Here is a 14887-nt window from a genome sequence, read left to right on the forward strand (position 1 = left end):
GGACTATCTCCTTTCTATGTTCTAAGGGCAGAATAATCCCTTATCAGGACTGAGGGTAGTCTACCCCTGTGATGTCCTGCGTTCTGACAACACTGTTTTATGTTAAAGTACCTTTGTTAAAAGGGGAGATGTTGTGAAATCTGTTTATGTTGTCCTAGTAAGGCTACCATGAGGGCAGCCACTAGAGGTCGCTAGAAGACCAGTGTATATGTGTTTTTTCCAGAAATTGATGTAGCCACGTACACTGCTGCTACAACTCAATAAAAAGTGGTTCGTGCTTGAGAACCCTGCGTCTTATTGCCTCCGAACATGACAGGCACAAATAATTTGTGTGGCATCTTATTGATGCAGAACAGCTGATTGTTCTGTAAATAGTTTGAAATAGTTTTTACAAAAAGGGTAAAAGGTAAATGGCTGCAAGTAGCTTTGCTGTTTGCAAAACTTGTGCATAGGATTTTAAAATTGACAATTTATATTGGCATTTAAAGTTATGAAATATGATTCATTAAACATGTTTGTGGTTGTTAAAGTAAAAAATATAACTTTTTCTACTGTTTTTTTTTGTCTGATTTTAGATCAATTGTGTTAATACAGTATGTCAAAACACGTGAGGTTGTGAAGAATGATACTAAACTAGGCAAGGTAAATAAAGGTGAAATGTAGAGGAAACATCAAACGTATTTAAAAATGGCCAATTATACCCTGGACCCCAGAGGGTTAAACATTTTTTTAACCCTTTAAGACCTACCATAGAACCAAGTCCGCCAGAGCTTATATTATATTTTTACATGTTGTAGAGCCATTTTTGGGAGCATTTCAAGTTGCTATACATCAATACAACCATTACAGTCTATATTTTAATAATATGTATGCATTGAGTGCATAGTAATTACATAAATTGCAAAAAAGTGCAATAAACTACAAAAAAATTGAAAATCGTTTTTGTTTTTTTTAACATATATTTCTAGTTAGAGAAATTTAAGAGGCTTATCCCTCAAAACTGTAAATACAAAAAAGTTGCACAAAATAGTTTCCCACCACAGGAAATTTATTTTGAGTGTCTTCATAGTTTTATTTTTGAAATATACCAATTTTTATACACTGCAGGAAAAACGAAAATAAACATTATACTGCAAATTTGCAAAAAAACAGCATATGCATCAAAATAAACTATTTCCAGCAGTGCATTATGAGTCCTAAGCATCCCAGAAACGACACAGAAAGTCATAAAGTCAAACATAACCTTTAAAAACTCCAGTATAGGCTCATGAGGCCCTGATGGTAAAAAACTACATTTCCGCGAAAATGATGTCACTTCTGGTTTCGGGCAGGACATGGCGGACATGCGATAGTTCGCGCTGACGTCTATTCCAACGTAGGAAGTGTTATGAACAGCTGATCGGATCGGCAACGCGTGTTTCTGGAATATTATGTTTTTGTTGCCTCAAGTGCTTTTTATACAATTTTTACAAAGCTATATGTGGAAGGAAACTGTGACCTAGGACAAGCTGATGGCATAAGATGTAAGTACACCTCCTCCGGTTTCATATGCAAAAAAAATTTGGCGCTAGCTCACGTGGTTGCAGTGCTATCACGATTTAAAAGTAGTTGTGCAAAACCAGTTTTGAAGGGTTAAAGTAACGCAATAGTTACTTTTCAAGTAATTAATTATTTTTAGACTCTCGTAATTCAGTTACTTTTTTGAAGAAGTAACTAGTAACTTTAATTTATTACTTTTCAAAGTAACTCTCCCAACACTGGTCTTAACAAAACAGATGTGTTATTAAAATTGTGAAAACATTTTACTAAATTTAAACATTCAGTTTATATTTTAACACGTTATCAAATGTGTGGCAAAAAATATCATAAACATTTTAAACAAACCAAACATAAACACTAGTTTAATCAGGTATCAGAAACATCAGAATTATTAAATTAAGTTAAAGTGAGTATTAAACATGATCAATACATATAACATATCTACTATGATTAAAATCAGAATGTACAAAGACACATAACATACCTATTGATGCACATTTATGTTGCATCAACAACAAAAGTGTATATGAGAGTGCGATGATAAATCTGTCTAAATTTAAACAAGCGAAAGAACTGAACACTAGGTTTAGTTTAACATAAAACTGAAAAAAAGATGAAGTAAAATCTTTCCCTCTGTTACTAATCCCTCTCCCTTTTAATAATCATACAAGGAAAGACCTTTTGATAATCAAATTCTTATCTAACAGTTCTGTTCACTGTGTGCAATGTTAGTGATCATTGTTATTAAAAAGTATAAGAGAATTTGTGCTCTTCTGCACCTTTATGCAAGAAGGAATGTGTCACACATATATAAACAAATGGATATACAGATGGTGTTTTACTGAGCATAAAGACCAAAGCATTGTAAGTGTATATTCTAAAAAGCAGGCAAAACAGAAGTCACCTTAGTAAAGCCAAGGTCACTGTGATGGATGCATGCAACCACACAATTGAGATACTTAGGTAATATTCATTTGGTCTTTTGTCTTATGTTTACGTTATGCTCTAAAGCTTCTGTGATCATAAGTTAACTAATTTGATATTTTGAGTTTACCTGTAATGCATGACAGCACTAAGCTATAGCCCAAATGGTGGCATGTAGTGATGTGACGTTCTGTATCGAGGCTTCGAAGCGTGTGTCGAGTAATGGAGGGGGCGTTTCCGCGAAGCGCGTATCGAGGCTTGCTTCATTTATGGGAGGAGCTGAAAATGATGACGTCCGAAGCCTCGCTGCCCGGCTGTACCACATGACTGGTTCAGGAAGCGGTTCGAACTTTGCCGCGAGCTATGACAGCGATATAAACCCCTCAGACCCCATTCAAAATGTGGGCGTTTGATGGAGAGCTGCGGTTAGTAAGAGTTAGAGACAGTTTGGAGAGAGTTAGAGACCGTTTGGAAAAAAAAGAAATCGCCTACGACCTGCCACAGTGGAGAAACTGTTGTTTTTAAATAAAAACCAATGATGTGTCCCCTAAACACTAATCACTGTCCTTGCCTCAATGTTACAAAAGCACAACTATGCGCTTACCTGCTGCTCTCTGGCAGGTAGCTCCATGCCCTCCTGGGTTTTAATTGCACCTTAGAACACACATGCATCAACACTACAATGAGCGGGTGGAGGGAGGTTTGGAGTCTTCTCTCACCCCCGTTCTCTGCGGCCTGCTGGAGCGGGGGGGCTAGGAGGAGTTGACCGTCCGGCTGCGGTCTGGGGTGTGGGGCCTCCCTGCTGCTGCGGAGTTGGGGCGGTCTGCCTCTCCCCACCGCAGGGAAAAGGGTAACACCACCTGGGTCTGGGTGCGGTTCCCCCCTCCAGGGGCAAGAGTACCTAGACCCGGTTTGTAGAGTATGCTTGGGGAGTGTGATCGTGTGTACAGCGTCTCTTTATGTCTGTCTCCACGTCGGTTGAGTGTGAAGTGCACATGAGAGCATGAGGGTGGGAATGGATGTTTGTGTCTGTGTGTGCCTGTATGTCTGTGTCTATATGTCAGGTTGGGTATCAGACGCCACCTCTCTGGGGACATCTCGGGCCCTCCAAGGTTTGGAGGCCTATCTCCACCCACCACCACTTCCCCTGCCGGTGGCGGACTCCCTCAGGTGTCGGTGCGTTGGTGGTTCTTTGTATCTGGGGGTGGGCGTCCGGGTACACACCGACTCACTCCTTGGCGGCCGCTTATTGGGGCTCGCTCGGGCCACTTCGGAGGTGGGGTGCCCCCGGCCTCTCGGCCTGGGGCTCGGTCACTCAGGCACAGCTGGCTGCCGGCGGAGCTCACGGGCGCGTCACTGCAACTCCCCCTGGCTTCTGCTCCGCGGCTGCTGAATGAGCCCTCATCTGGGACTCTCCTTAGCTCTTACTGGGACAGTGGTGCGGCTGCCCCTCTGTGGGTCTTCCTTGGTCTCTTGTGTTCTGGGGGCCTCTGGATGTCTGGAGTTTTGATCTCCTCCATACCTGCTTGATACCATAAAGGACAGGGCTGTGGCTCCCCACACTCCCTAGCAGATCATTACATGGAGAAACCTTTGGAATGCAAGCATGCTGATCCACACAGGTATGCACACAGGTGTACACATGGGTATTCACAGACGCGGACTACAGCTTTCTTGGCTGCTGCCTCAAAGCACACTGTGCGCTGTCTATCTTGCGTGCTGCACAATATCGTTTATTATTTAGTAACTATTGATATCTACGGCTAGCTAGTTTATTGTGATGGTGCTTTTTTTTTTTTTTCTTATTATGTTGCTCTTTGTTGTTTGCTGTCTCCTCTGTTTTTTTTTTTCTCCATACAGGTGACCCAGGAGTTTTGTTTTTTTTGTTTGTTTGTTTTTTTCTCTCTTCCCCCCCTTCTCACCGTCTCTTCTCCCCTTTGGTTTTCTTTCTTTCTTTCTCTCCCTCTCTTTCTTTCATTCTGTCCCCCTGTCCTATAAAAAAAAAAAAAAAAAAAAAAAAAAAAAAAAGGCCAAAACTATAATGATGAGAAGATTAAAAAATATCTTACCTCTGAAGGTTTGGCAAAAGAAAAAAAAAACAAAAAACAACAAAAACAACAAAAACAAAACAAAAGCACAACCACTGTCCACACCTCACCTCACAGTATATGATCATTTCCATTTTAGGCATTTCCAAATAATCATTTTCCATACTGCCAGCATAAATATACACAGTATACTGCCATCACTACAATATAGATGTTTTACACACTCCTTTTGTTGTTGACATTTACAGGCTGTGTGCAAAATGCCACACTCTTCAAATTCATGCCAACGAATATTTTTACGTCCAGTAGGTGTCCTACTAGAGCAAATGAAGCTTCAAGAAGCTTTGCGCTGGGGTGAACCAATTGGATGAAAAGCTTCAGTGCTTCACGAAGCTTCATCTGCCCATCACTACTGGCATAGACTTTGCTTTGCATTGTTTGTTATTTTATATAGGTATATGTTATATTGATTATATTTCTGCTCTTTCTGAGTTACCTGACCTCCGCTCCAGTCCTTCCTGGTTTGGCTGAAAGAGGGGGCTGAGGGTGGAGCTGGTTTAAATGCAGAAGCCAATAAAGTGGACTGGACCATCTATTGTGATCATGCAGGGGGAATGGGGTTCTTCTTGAATGATGGTTAGCTGTTATCTCTTTAGTTTTCACCTTTGGTGTATATAATGGTTTATTCATTTGCTATATAACTGGAGCTGTTTCTCATTTGGGCAGGTCAGTTTGTTGAGTTATGTTTTTGTTAAGTGGCTTTTGAGTAGCGTTCTGTTAAGTTAACCTCTTTTATGGGCCCACTTGGTTCTTAAAAAGTTTATTTTTGTTATTTTGAATTTTTGTAATCATCTTGTCCTTTTTGGGGTATAATAAAACCCATTTTTTTGAAGATTACATTTGTGCCTGTGTATTCCTGGCTGCTTGGATCATGACAATTGGTGGCAGCAGTGGGATACAGCCAGTTTAAAAAACTACACACACACAAAAAAGGCACAGTTCTTTTTGTTTTTTCCCTCTTTTTTCCCTCTTTTTTCTTCACTCCTTATCAAACCATGCAGAGAGGAACAAGGAGTGTGAGAGTAGTCCGAGGAGATGTACCAAGCCAGCAAATGGGCTCAGAAGGACAAGTCGATGGAGAACAAGAGGAGAATGGAGCTTCTGGAGGGGTAGACAGCACTGAGGGCCAAGGTAAGGAGCCAACGATATTGGATCTGATCTCTCTTCTCCGTTCACATATGGGCCAGCAGGAGGCCAGAGAGGCTAAACAGAAGGAGGAAAGTGCAAAGCAAGAACAACGTTTTAAAGCACTTCAACACCAGTTTCAGTTGTTACAGGTAGAAGTACAAGCCCGCACTTCTCCAGTGCCTGAAGGTCAGGCAGCTGAATCACCTGATCCAGAATCTCCAGATGATGGCATTCTTCCTCAAGCTGGTCCCAGTATATCAGTTACTGGTTCATCAGGCCAGTCCCATTTTCTGGAGCCTAAGTTACAAAAACTCACCGACGAGGATGATATTGAACATTTTTTGATTACCTTCGAACGCATTGTAATGGCCTGTCGGTGGCAGAGACATGATTGGGTTTTTCACCTTGTACCGCTGCTTACGGGCAAAGCACGAGGTGCATATATGTACATATGGATGTTGATGATTCTTTGGATTATGACAAGGTTAAGGCAGCTATTCTTTATAAATATGATATCAATCCTGAGACCTATAGGCAGAAATTTCGATCTCTTGATGTAAACCCTGCAGAAAGCCCTAAAGAGTTGTATTCACGGCTGAAGGAGCTTTATGTAAAATGGGTCCATCCTGAAGATAAAACCGTTCAGGACATTGGGGAAATCATCATCCTTGAGCAATATTTACGAATGCTATCTCCTGAGTTGCAGGTGTGGATAAAAGAGCATAATCCACCCTCTGCTGCAGAGGCTGCAAAGCTGGCTGATGTTTTTGTGCGACAGGGAAAAAGGGACAGCCTTGGAGCTTCATGGCTTGGAAAATAAAGGACAGCCGGAAATCACTCCTGCAAAGACCAGCTGCCAATGTGAGTAAGGCTTCATATAGCCACCCACCCAATGGGTCTTTGAAGTCCCCGGCCAAAACCTTGGTATGCTATCTTTGTGGAATGGAAGGTCATTCAAAGCCCATGTGCCCTGAAAACTCAGCTAAATTAACCCAAATGTGCTTTGTGCCTCGAAACAATGATAACTCTGAGGTAAAATTAGACAGAGGGTTAAAGATGACATCAGTTGAGATTAATGGTGATACATTAAAGGCACTAATTGATACAGATAGCACACAGACTCTTGTACACAGATAGTTTGTCCCCTTAAATAGTATTAATATGACTGAGACGATTCCTGTTTGTTGTGTTCATGGAGATGAAAAGCGTTATCCAACAGCGGACCTATACATCAAGGTGCAAGGACAGGTTTATCTCCTGAATATTGGGGTTGCTGATAATTTTCCATTCCCTGTTATATTAGGCCAAGATCTACCTGTGCTGTTTGACCTTTTGGATTATAGCCACACATGCAATGTTGCAGTAACTAGGGCTCAAGCTATGAAGCCAGAAGATGCCACTCAGACCCTTAGTGCTCTGCCATTTTATGAAGCAGAATTAGAGACAGCACCCGGGAAGTTGCGCAAGTCCCGCATGGAGAGAAGGCGAGAGAAATTTCATCATACTATTGTGAAAGCATCTCCCGTCTGTGAGCCTGAAATATCTTTGGACTTTAAAGTCCCAGCTAATATCCCTGAAATGCAACACAATGATCCGGTATTAGCACCCTTTTTTCAGAAAGCCAAAAAGCAAGGACATGAGATGGAACCAGATATTAACAGCAGTGAGGATTTTTTTCTGAAAGATGGCATTCTTTATCGCCGGCAAAGATCACAGGTACAGCTGATGGTTCCTAGTGGAGTCGGGGAGGTGGTACTGAATTTGGGGCACTCTGTGCCGTGGGCAGGACATTTAGGGAAGCATAAAACCATGGCTCGCATTAGGAAGCATTTCCACTGACCGGGCCTGCGTGCTGACGTGGCCCAATTTTGTAAAAGCTACCTTCAGTGCCAAAAGACTTCCATCAAAACCCCCTCCAGAGCTCCACTTCAGCCTTTGCCAGTTATTAGCACCCCATTTGAACGGTTGACGATGGATGTTGTTGGACCTGTTGAGAAAAGCAGGGCAGGAAACTGTTACATGCTGGTAATAACTGATTATGCCACAAAGTACCCTGAAGTTTTTCCTCTGAAATCTATAAAGGCCAAGTCTGTGGCTTTTTGTGTGGTGAAATTTTTCTCAAGGGTGAGATTCCCTCGTGAGATCCTGACAGACCGTGGGACTAATTTTATGTCAACTTTATTAAAGCAGGTCTACCAGCTTCTTGGCATCAAAGGGCTAAGGACTACTCCATACCATCCTCAAACAGATGGCCTGACTGAGTGCTTTAACCAGACCCTGAAGCAGATGTTGCGCAAGTTTGTGAATGACACTGGTACTGACTGGGATCAGTGGCTGCCTTACCTCCTCTTTGCGTATAGAGAAGTACCCCAAGCTTCTACTGGCTTCTCATCTTTTGAACTGTTATATGGTCATGAAGTAAGGGGGCCCCTCTCTTTGCTAAAAGAAATGTGGGAGGGTGACCGGAGAGGGGCAGGGGCTACTAATGTCATCTCATATGTTATACAGATGAGGGAGCGACTTGAGAAGATGACTGAGCTTGCCCAAGCTCATATGGTAGCTGCCCAGCAACATCAGAAGGTCTGGTATGATCGGTCAGCTCGGGAGAGGTCATTTGAACCTGGACAAAAGGTACTTCCAAGTGATGACAGATATTTTATAGCATCAGGGTTTGATTTACTGACGCCCCTTCATGCGTCACAGATACATTTTATACATAGATCAGATCAACACCACAATGACTTTTAACCCAGAAGATCATCTTCTATTTTCATGGCTGGTACTTTCCGTTCTTGTCTTAAAGTGAATTGTTCCTCTTTCTTGCCGAGACATGACTAATCTCTCCTCTAAATAAATCTAACTCATGTGTGTGTGTATGTTGACCTCACATGCTCTTTGTGTCACCTCTTCACCTACTAACTGTCTGTGTCTCGTCCTCAAATGCTCTTTCTCAATTCACCTGTTGCACTTCTGACCTTTCACCAGACCAGAGGCTCACTGAGACTATATGTATGTCTTCTACTAAATAAATGTTTTAACCAAGAACTTCTACTAAAACCTTAATATGAAATGACCTGATATATAAGTGTTTTGTAAGCATGTACTGCAATTCCTTCTATGGCTCCAAGTCACTTGCACAATAGATTGTCCGGACATCGCGCCGAACAAAGCTTCCAACCCCCAATTAATTGACCGAGCTCCAACTCTTTAATAAGCACAGATATGCATTGTGTATAAAATAGTCATAACTGCACCTGAAATACAAGGTCAACATAATAACTGTATGCATAACATCTTAAGGCCTTCTTAAAGCTATCTGTTACATTGTTAAAGCCTCGTCTTAGCCTGCTGCTCAAAATAACTTTCACTTCTGCAAAACTCTCCAAGCCTGTTTCCTGTCCTGTTACTTTTAGCCTTTCTGAAAGACACACTGTTTAAACCTCTAAACGCAATATAAACTCCAGATTATATTATTAATGCAATGGTAATGATGACAATTATTTAACAATAGCAGTAAAATAATTTCCCTGCTCCACAGCTGTTAGCTAAATGGCAAGATTCAGCAGAAACTGGGAGCTACCACCTATCGGGTGGCAACTCCAGGTCACTCTCGCTCCAGTAGAGTTTTGCATGTAAATCTCCTGAAGGGGTGGGTGGAGAGGCCGAAGAGAGCAGAAGTTTTTTTGATAAGGGAGATTCATGAGGAGGAAGAGGTAGAGGAGCAGTATCTTCCTTCAGGTGTGCTCCAGCATTTGGACCTTAATCACCTTTTAGAAGAAAAACAGCTTCAGGTGAAAGAGTTATGCAGCTCTGGGGTGGGAGGACTGATGTTATTGAACATGACATTATATTAAAGGATGGAGCGTCTGTGAGACGTATGAGTTATAGGATTCCAGAGCACCATGACACCACAGAGAAAAGTAACACTAAGCACACTGAACATAGAAACGAGACTTTCAAAATAACAGTACACATGACAACACTGGCTTGACAACATGAAACATATAAACCAGAAATACATGACATACTGACAGAGAAGGCAAGGGCAGATTCACACAAGGGGATATAGATGTAAACCTAAACTAGAATAAAACTCAACTAAATCCTAACTGAAGATACCAACACAAGAACTTAACAAATTTTCAATATAATATCAGAGGTCACAAATACAAAAATAAACACAAAATGCTGGGTCTCAGACTCAGCCTCTGACAATAACATTGTTATTTAAAGATTAATAGGTAATTTTTATTTTAGTTTGAGAAGTGGATGTATGTAGATCTGGGTCCGTTCTAGACAGGCATGTATGAGGAGGCAGACAGAAATGTAATGGGGACACATGGTGGTAACAGAGGCAGGAAAGAGGTGATGGTGGGGTGCTCTGGAAAACTGCTTTTGTTGTGTAATCAGATTGCACTTTGTCAGGCCTCTACTCTAAGACCTGACCAGCTTGGCCCTAAGCTTCTGCCGATCTAGCTCTTAGGGACACTGAGCCACACAACCCCCCTGACCACGCTAAGGTGGCAATTCCTCAGGGGAAAAACTGAAAAATAAAACAATTTCTCAACAAATTATAACAACTAAAAACATGACATGTACCTTGATTGGCTGGCCTATATAAAATATATTCAAACCCAACAATACACTTCACACTGTTGCCAATATTAATGAAACTAAGAAGGGTAGGCCAAGTTATGAAAAAACAAAGTAAATTCACCAAGTCTTGAAAAATAAAACTGAAAAAAATTGAATAAACCCCCCCCCCAAAAAAAAAAAAATCCATCCAGATCTTTACAACCATCAACATAAAACTTGTCATGGCTGTGTGCAGGACCAAAAAATGCAGGACTCACTGAGGCAAAGGTGAACGAAATAAACAGCTTTATTGCAGGTTGCAGATTGAGGAGATTAACTATACTGGGGGAAAATAAACTAAGAGGCAAGCAAAACAGGTAAACAGAACCCACAGAGTCGTTTGCAGGTGAGCAGACGTTAACAGTGCGACAGCGAGCAAAGGAACACACAGGGCTTATATACACAGACACCTAATTAGGGAATGGGAAACAGGAGGGAGACGAAACTGGGAGAAATAAGGGCTAACGAGACAGGGAGAAGTAAAATTGAATACACTGACGTAAGACACAGACCTGCAAAATAAAACAGGAAATGCACAGACTGGACTCAGAGATGCGGTACAGACAGAACAGAGGGAACACATGGGCAGACACAAAACAGAGGGTGTGCAGAACCAAAGGGTGTAAACCCAAACACACAGTCAGCATAAACTAGAACAAAGGATCATAATAACAACAAAATAATAATAATAATAATAATAATAATAATAATAATAATAATAATGACGAAATGTATTTTCATTGGATTGACTAACTCTCAAATAAATTTGCAAAATAAAGTAAGACTAAAGTAAGACCTCTCAATATAACCAAACACAACGGATTGAGAACAGAACTTTGTAAGTTATTTCTTTTTTGTCTTGTTTTAAGCTTGTTTGTTTTGCAAGGAACTAAACTACTTGTTTGCAACTGAACAGCTCCACTCTCCTTTATCCTGTTAGTAATCTCACCAGTTGCTGACTTTGATGAAACCTGACACTGGGTCATTTGCATACTAACAGTGTTTGGATGTTTAGCTGGGGGTGGGGGATCTCTGCTCAGTGCTGTATGAGCAAACACATAAACAAAGCATGGAGGAACACAGCAAACTAGAGTTTAAACTGATTAGCTACTGTGGTAAATCTTCTCAGACAGGGGGTCTGCTTATTTTTTTGGCGTCTGAAGGAAAAACTTTTATTAATAATCAATTATTTGCCACAGTTATCAGTATTTGTCTTCTAAAATTGAGATTTTGAGTTTGCCAACAAATCTAGTGCAGTAAGTGCATTTTTCATAAGTGACAGTAAGTAAAATCAAAAAAAGAACTTACCCCAGATGCTGCTTAACTGTGCCATCCAAAACACGCATGCTAAGCCAACAGCCTGAGAAGATTTATTCATTTTTGCATTTTTGCTCAGCAGGTTTTGATTTAATTTAAGTAAATTTTAATGTGTTATCAAATGAACAGCAGCAGGAGAACAATCCATAAAAAATGGTTGCAGAGTTTCTATGCACCTTTTTTTCACACTGTTGCCACTGCAAAGGCTGCAAAAGCAAGGAGAGAGGGCTGGCAGAAAGTTGCTGACAAATCAAACTCGTAGGTAATTTAATAATAATAATAATAATGGATTGGGTTTATATAGCGCTTTCCAAGGCACCCAAAGCGCTTTACGATACCACTATTCATTCACTCCCACATTCACACACTGGGCACACACCAGGGCAGCCACAGCTGCCCTGGGACAGACTGACAGAAGCCAGGCTGCCATATCGCGTCATCGGCCCCTCTGGCCAACACCAGTAGGCGGTAGTGTAGATCTATCATATGACACTATATTGTCCAATATTATATGGCATTATATTATATTATAATATGTTATATTATATCCCCTTTCACATTAGAGCCACAACAGGACCCACAAGAACATGGGAACAAGTAAAAGTGAAATACAGGAGTATTCTACAGAATGGTAATATTTATCTCTTATATTGCTTTTCGTCTCTTGGCAAGGGACCCTGTAATACTCTGTTAGTTTGTTCATAACAGCAACCAAGAAAAGGGCAGAGCAAAAAAGACAGGTGGTGGTCCTGCACCCCCTCGTCAACAAGTTGGTTAAGTAAATAATACCCTCACGGGAATATCGATATCTCTCAATGAGCACACTGTCGCGCTGAGCTAAAGGATCCTGTCTATCCCGCAATATACGCTGAATTCTGAGGACTCTCCTTATCAATCTTGCACCTTCCGCAATGGGTTGCTCGCGTAAACGGACAGGACATGGCTGCGACAGACTTCCCAAATCCACCTTCGCTTTTATAGCCGTGGTCTCTCATCTTGATTACACGAAGTAATTTACAATTACTACTCTGAAATATGAATTACATCTGTAATAATCACATCAGAATCAGAATCAGAATACTTTATTCATCCCGAGGGAAATTAGGGGTTACAGCAGGCAGCACGCTAATGGCGCATGCGCACTCACAAAGGAACCTTCTGACCAACTTTACACAAACATCACATTGGGCAGACATGTCAGAAGGTAGGCTGATAGGAAAAAAACAACGAAAATACACTACATGAGGTAAGAGGAGGAGAAAAAAAAACTCCACTCAGACTGAGCTCCTAGTGGGAGAACAGTTTGATAAAAGAAAAAACACCTCAGCACAAAAGCACATGACTATCAATACACCATAGAAACACGAGACAAGCAACAGGGGCGGGTAAAGGGTAAGAGAGAGCCGGCGTAGACAGCGCATCCGGTCCTGCAGCATCTGTGCTGGTCCAGTTGACTGCTATCATCCCCGGTAGGGCACAAGCATCGAAGGCGTTGGAAAGGGAGGGGGATGAGTGAGTGCTTATCAGTGTAAGTGTGTGTGTGTGCGTGTCCATAGTTTAGCTGAGACAGTGTCCTTCGGCCTATCAGGCTAAGTAAACAGTCCTCCAGCCAATCCAGGTGTCCTTCATGGGGCGGGAAGAATAGTCATCACACAGTCGTTATCAGGGAGTTGTTTTGGTGGGCTCCAGTCTTGGGCCTGCAGCTGGGGCCGTGGTGTCCAAATGTTGAATATTGTTGATTTCTCCTTTGTGAGCAGCTCGAATTCTAGCACTCCGAGGCTGGTCTCTCGATCTCCCGTTGAAGAACTGCGAGCCTCCCCATGATGGTATCAAACTTCTGTTCCGTGGTGTTGTCAGTCTTTTGATTCTGAGACCTCACAACTGCAGTGATCCGTTCCGCGATGTTTTCCAACTGTCGCTCAAGGGTCTCATTTTGAGCAGGCCTCTCTCTGATGTTTCCCCTCATACGCTCAATGGTGTTGTTTTGAGCCTTCACAGCAGCTGTAAGCGTCTCCAAGGTGTTGACCATATTACGTTCGTTGTGAGAGGTCGCACCTCGTCCCGTCGCTTCGAATCCAGCGGGCAGCCTTGTGGGGGTTTGAACAGCCGGTTCCGCTTTCTTATTTCTCTGATAAACCAGGGCTAAGCCAACGCCGATCAGCATGAACCCTGTTATCATGGTTCCGAATAGGTAGATATCTTCAGCGTCCTCGATCGACAGTCCCGCCAGGCACACGGTCCTCCAGTTCTGCCACCCGTCCATCGTGTAACCGGCAGGGAAAGTCCCTCCAGGGCACTCAGGCTCTCCCGAGCCCCGACTTCTCGTTGAGAAAAGGGTGTCAATAGCACTCAGAGACCAGTTGATCAACCCACAAACATATTTAACGAATCATTTTCATAACTTGAAATACAAATAGAAATTGTACATTTCTAAAAATTATGCACAAGTTTTGCAAACAACAAAGTTATATGGTACTATTTACCTAAAAATGCAGCCAAGGCCTCAGGCGTTTTTTATATAACCATTTAAATCTATTTACAGAACAATCAGGTGTGCTGCATCAAATAAGAAGGCACACAAATTATTTGTGCCAGTCCAAAAATGTAGTTTGTGCTCAGTATAAGACAGAGGAGAACACCACAGGCCTAAAACCTGCAGGTCTGACAGAACAGCGTTTACACTGGAATCTGCCTTTGATGGCTTTTTTAGAGCAAATATGAAATTCAGCAGTATAACTGACACACAATACAAGACAATAACTACACAACACACTAGCTACAGCCTCCAAACATGCTAAACGTCACTAATGTCTCACATATGAAAACTCACTCTCTCTCTCTGTCTTTCGCTCGCCCGCTTTCCGTTGCGAGTGTCACTCCTAAAAACTTCCCCTTCTCCCTAAACAACCAAATGTCACATGTTGCCTTATCATTTCTTTGATTGGCTTACATGGTAAACTCACACCAATAGGGAAGGGGTGTTTTTGCTTTTTTCACTCGCAAGCGGAGAGTGTTTGCTAGCGCTGTCTGTAGAAAACGCAGTTTTTACCGTTCTTCCCGCTGTAAACACCACTGTTTTGTTCAGAAAAAAAACATTGCGTGTATTTTTTATTTTATAACTCTGGTTTTACGTGGCCCATCAACACAATTCAAAAACTGGTATTTAGTTTGAAGTCCGCACTTTCAACCCAAGTTGAAATGGAGACTCTGACATGCTGCATGTTGTGTCGTCTTAA

Source organism: Astatotilapia calliptera, unplaced genomic scaffold (genome assembly GCF_900246225.1).
Source record: "Astatotilapia calliptera unplaced genomic scaffold, fAstCal1.2 U_scaffold_25, whole genome shotgun sequence".
NCBI classification, from domain to species: domain Eukaryota; kingdom Metazoa; phylum Chordata; class Actinopteri; order Cichliformes; family Cichlidae; genus Astatotilapia; species Astatotilapia calliptera.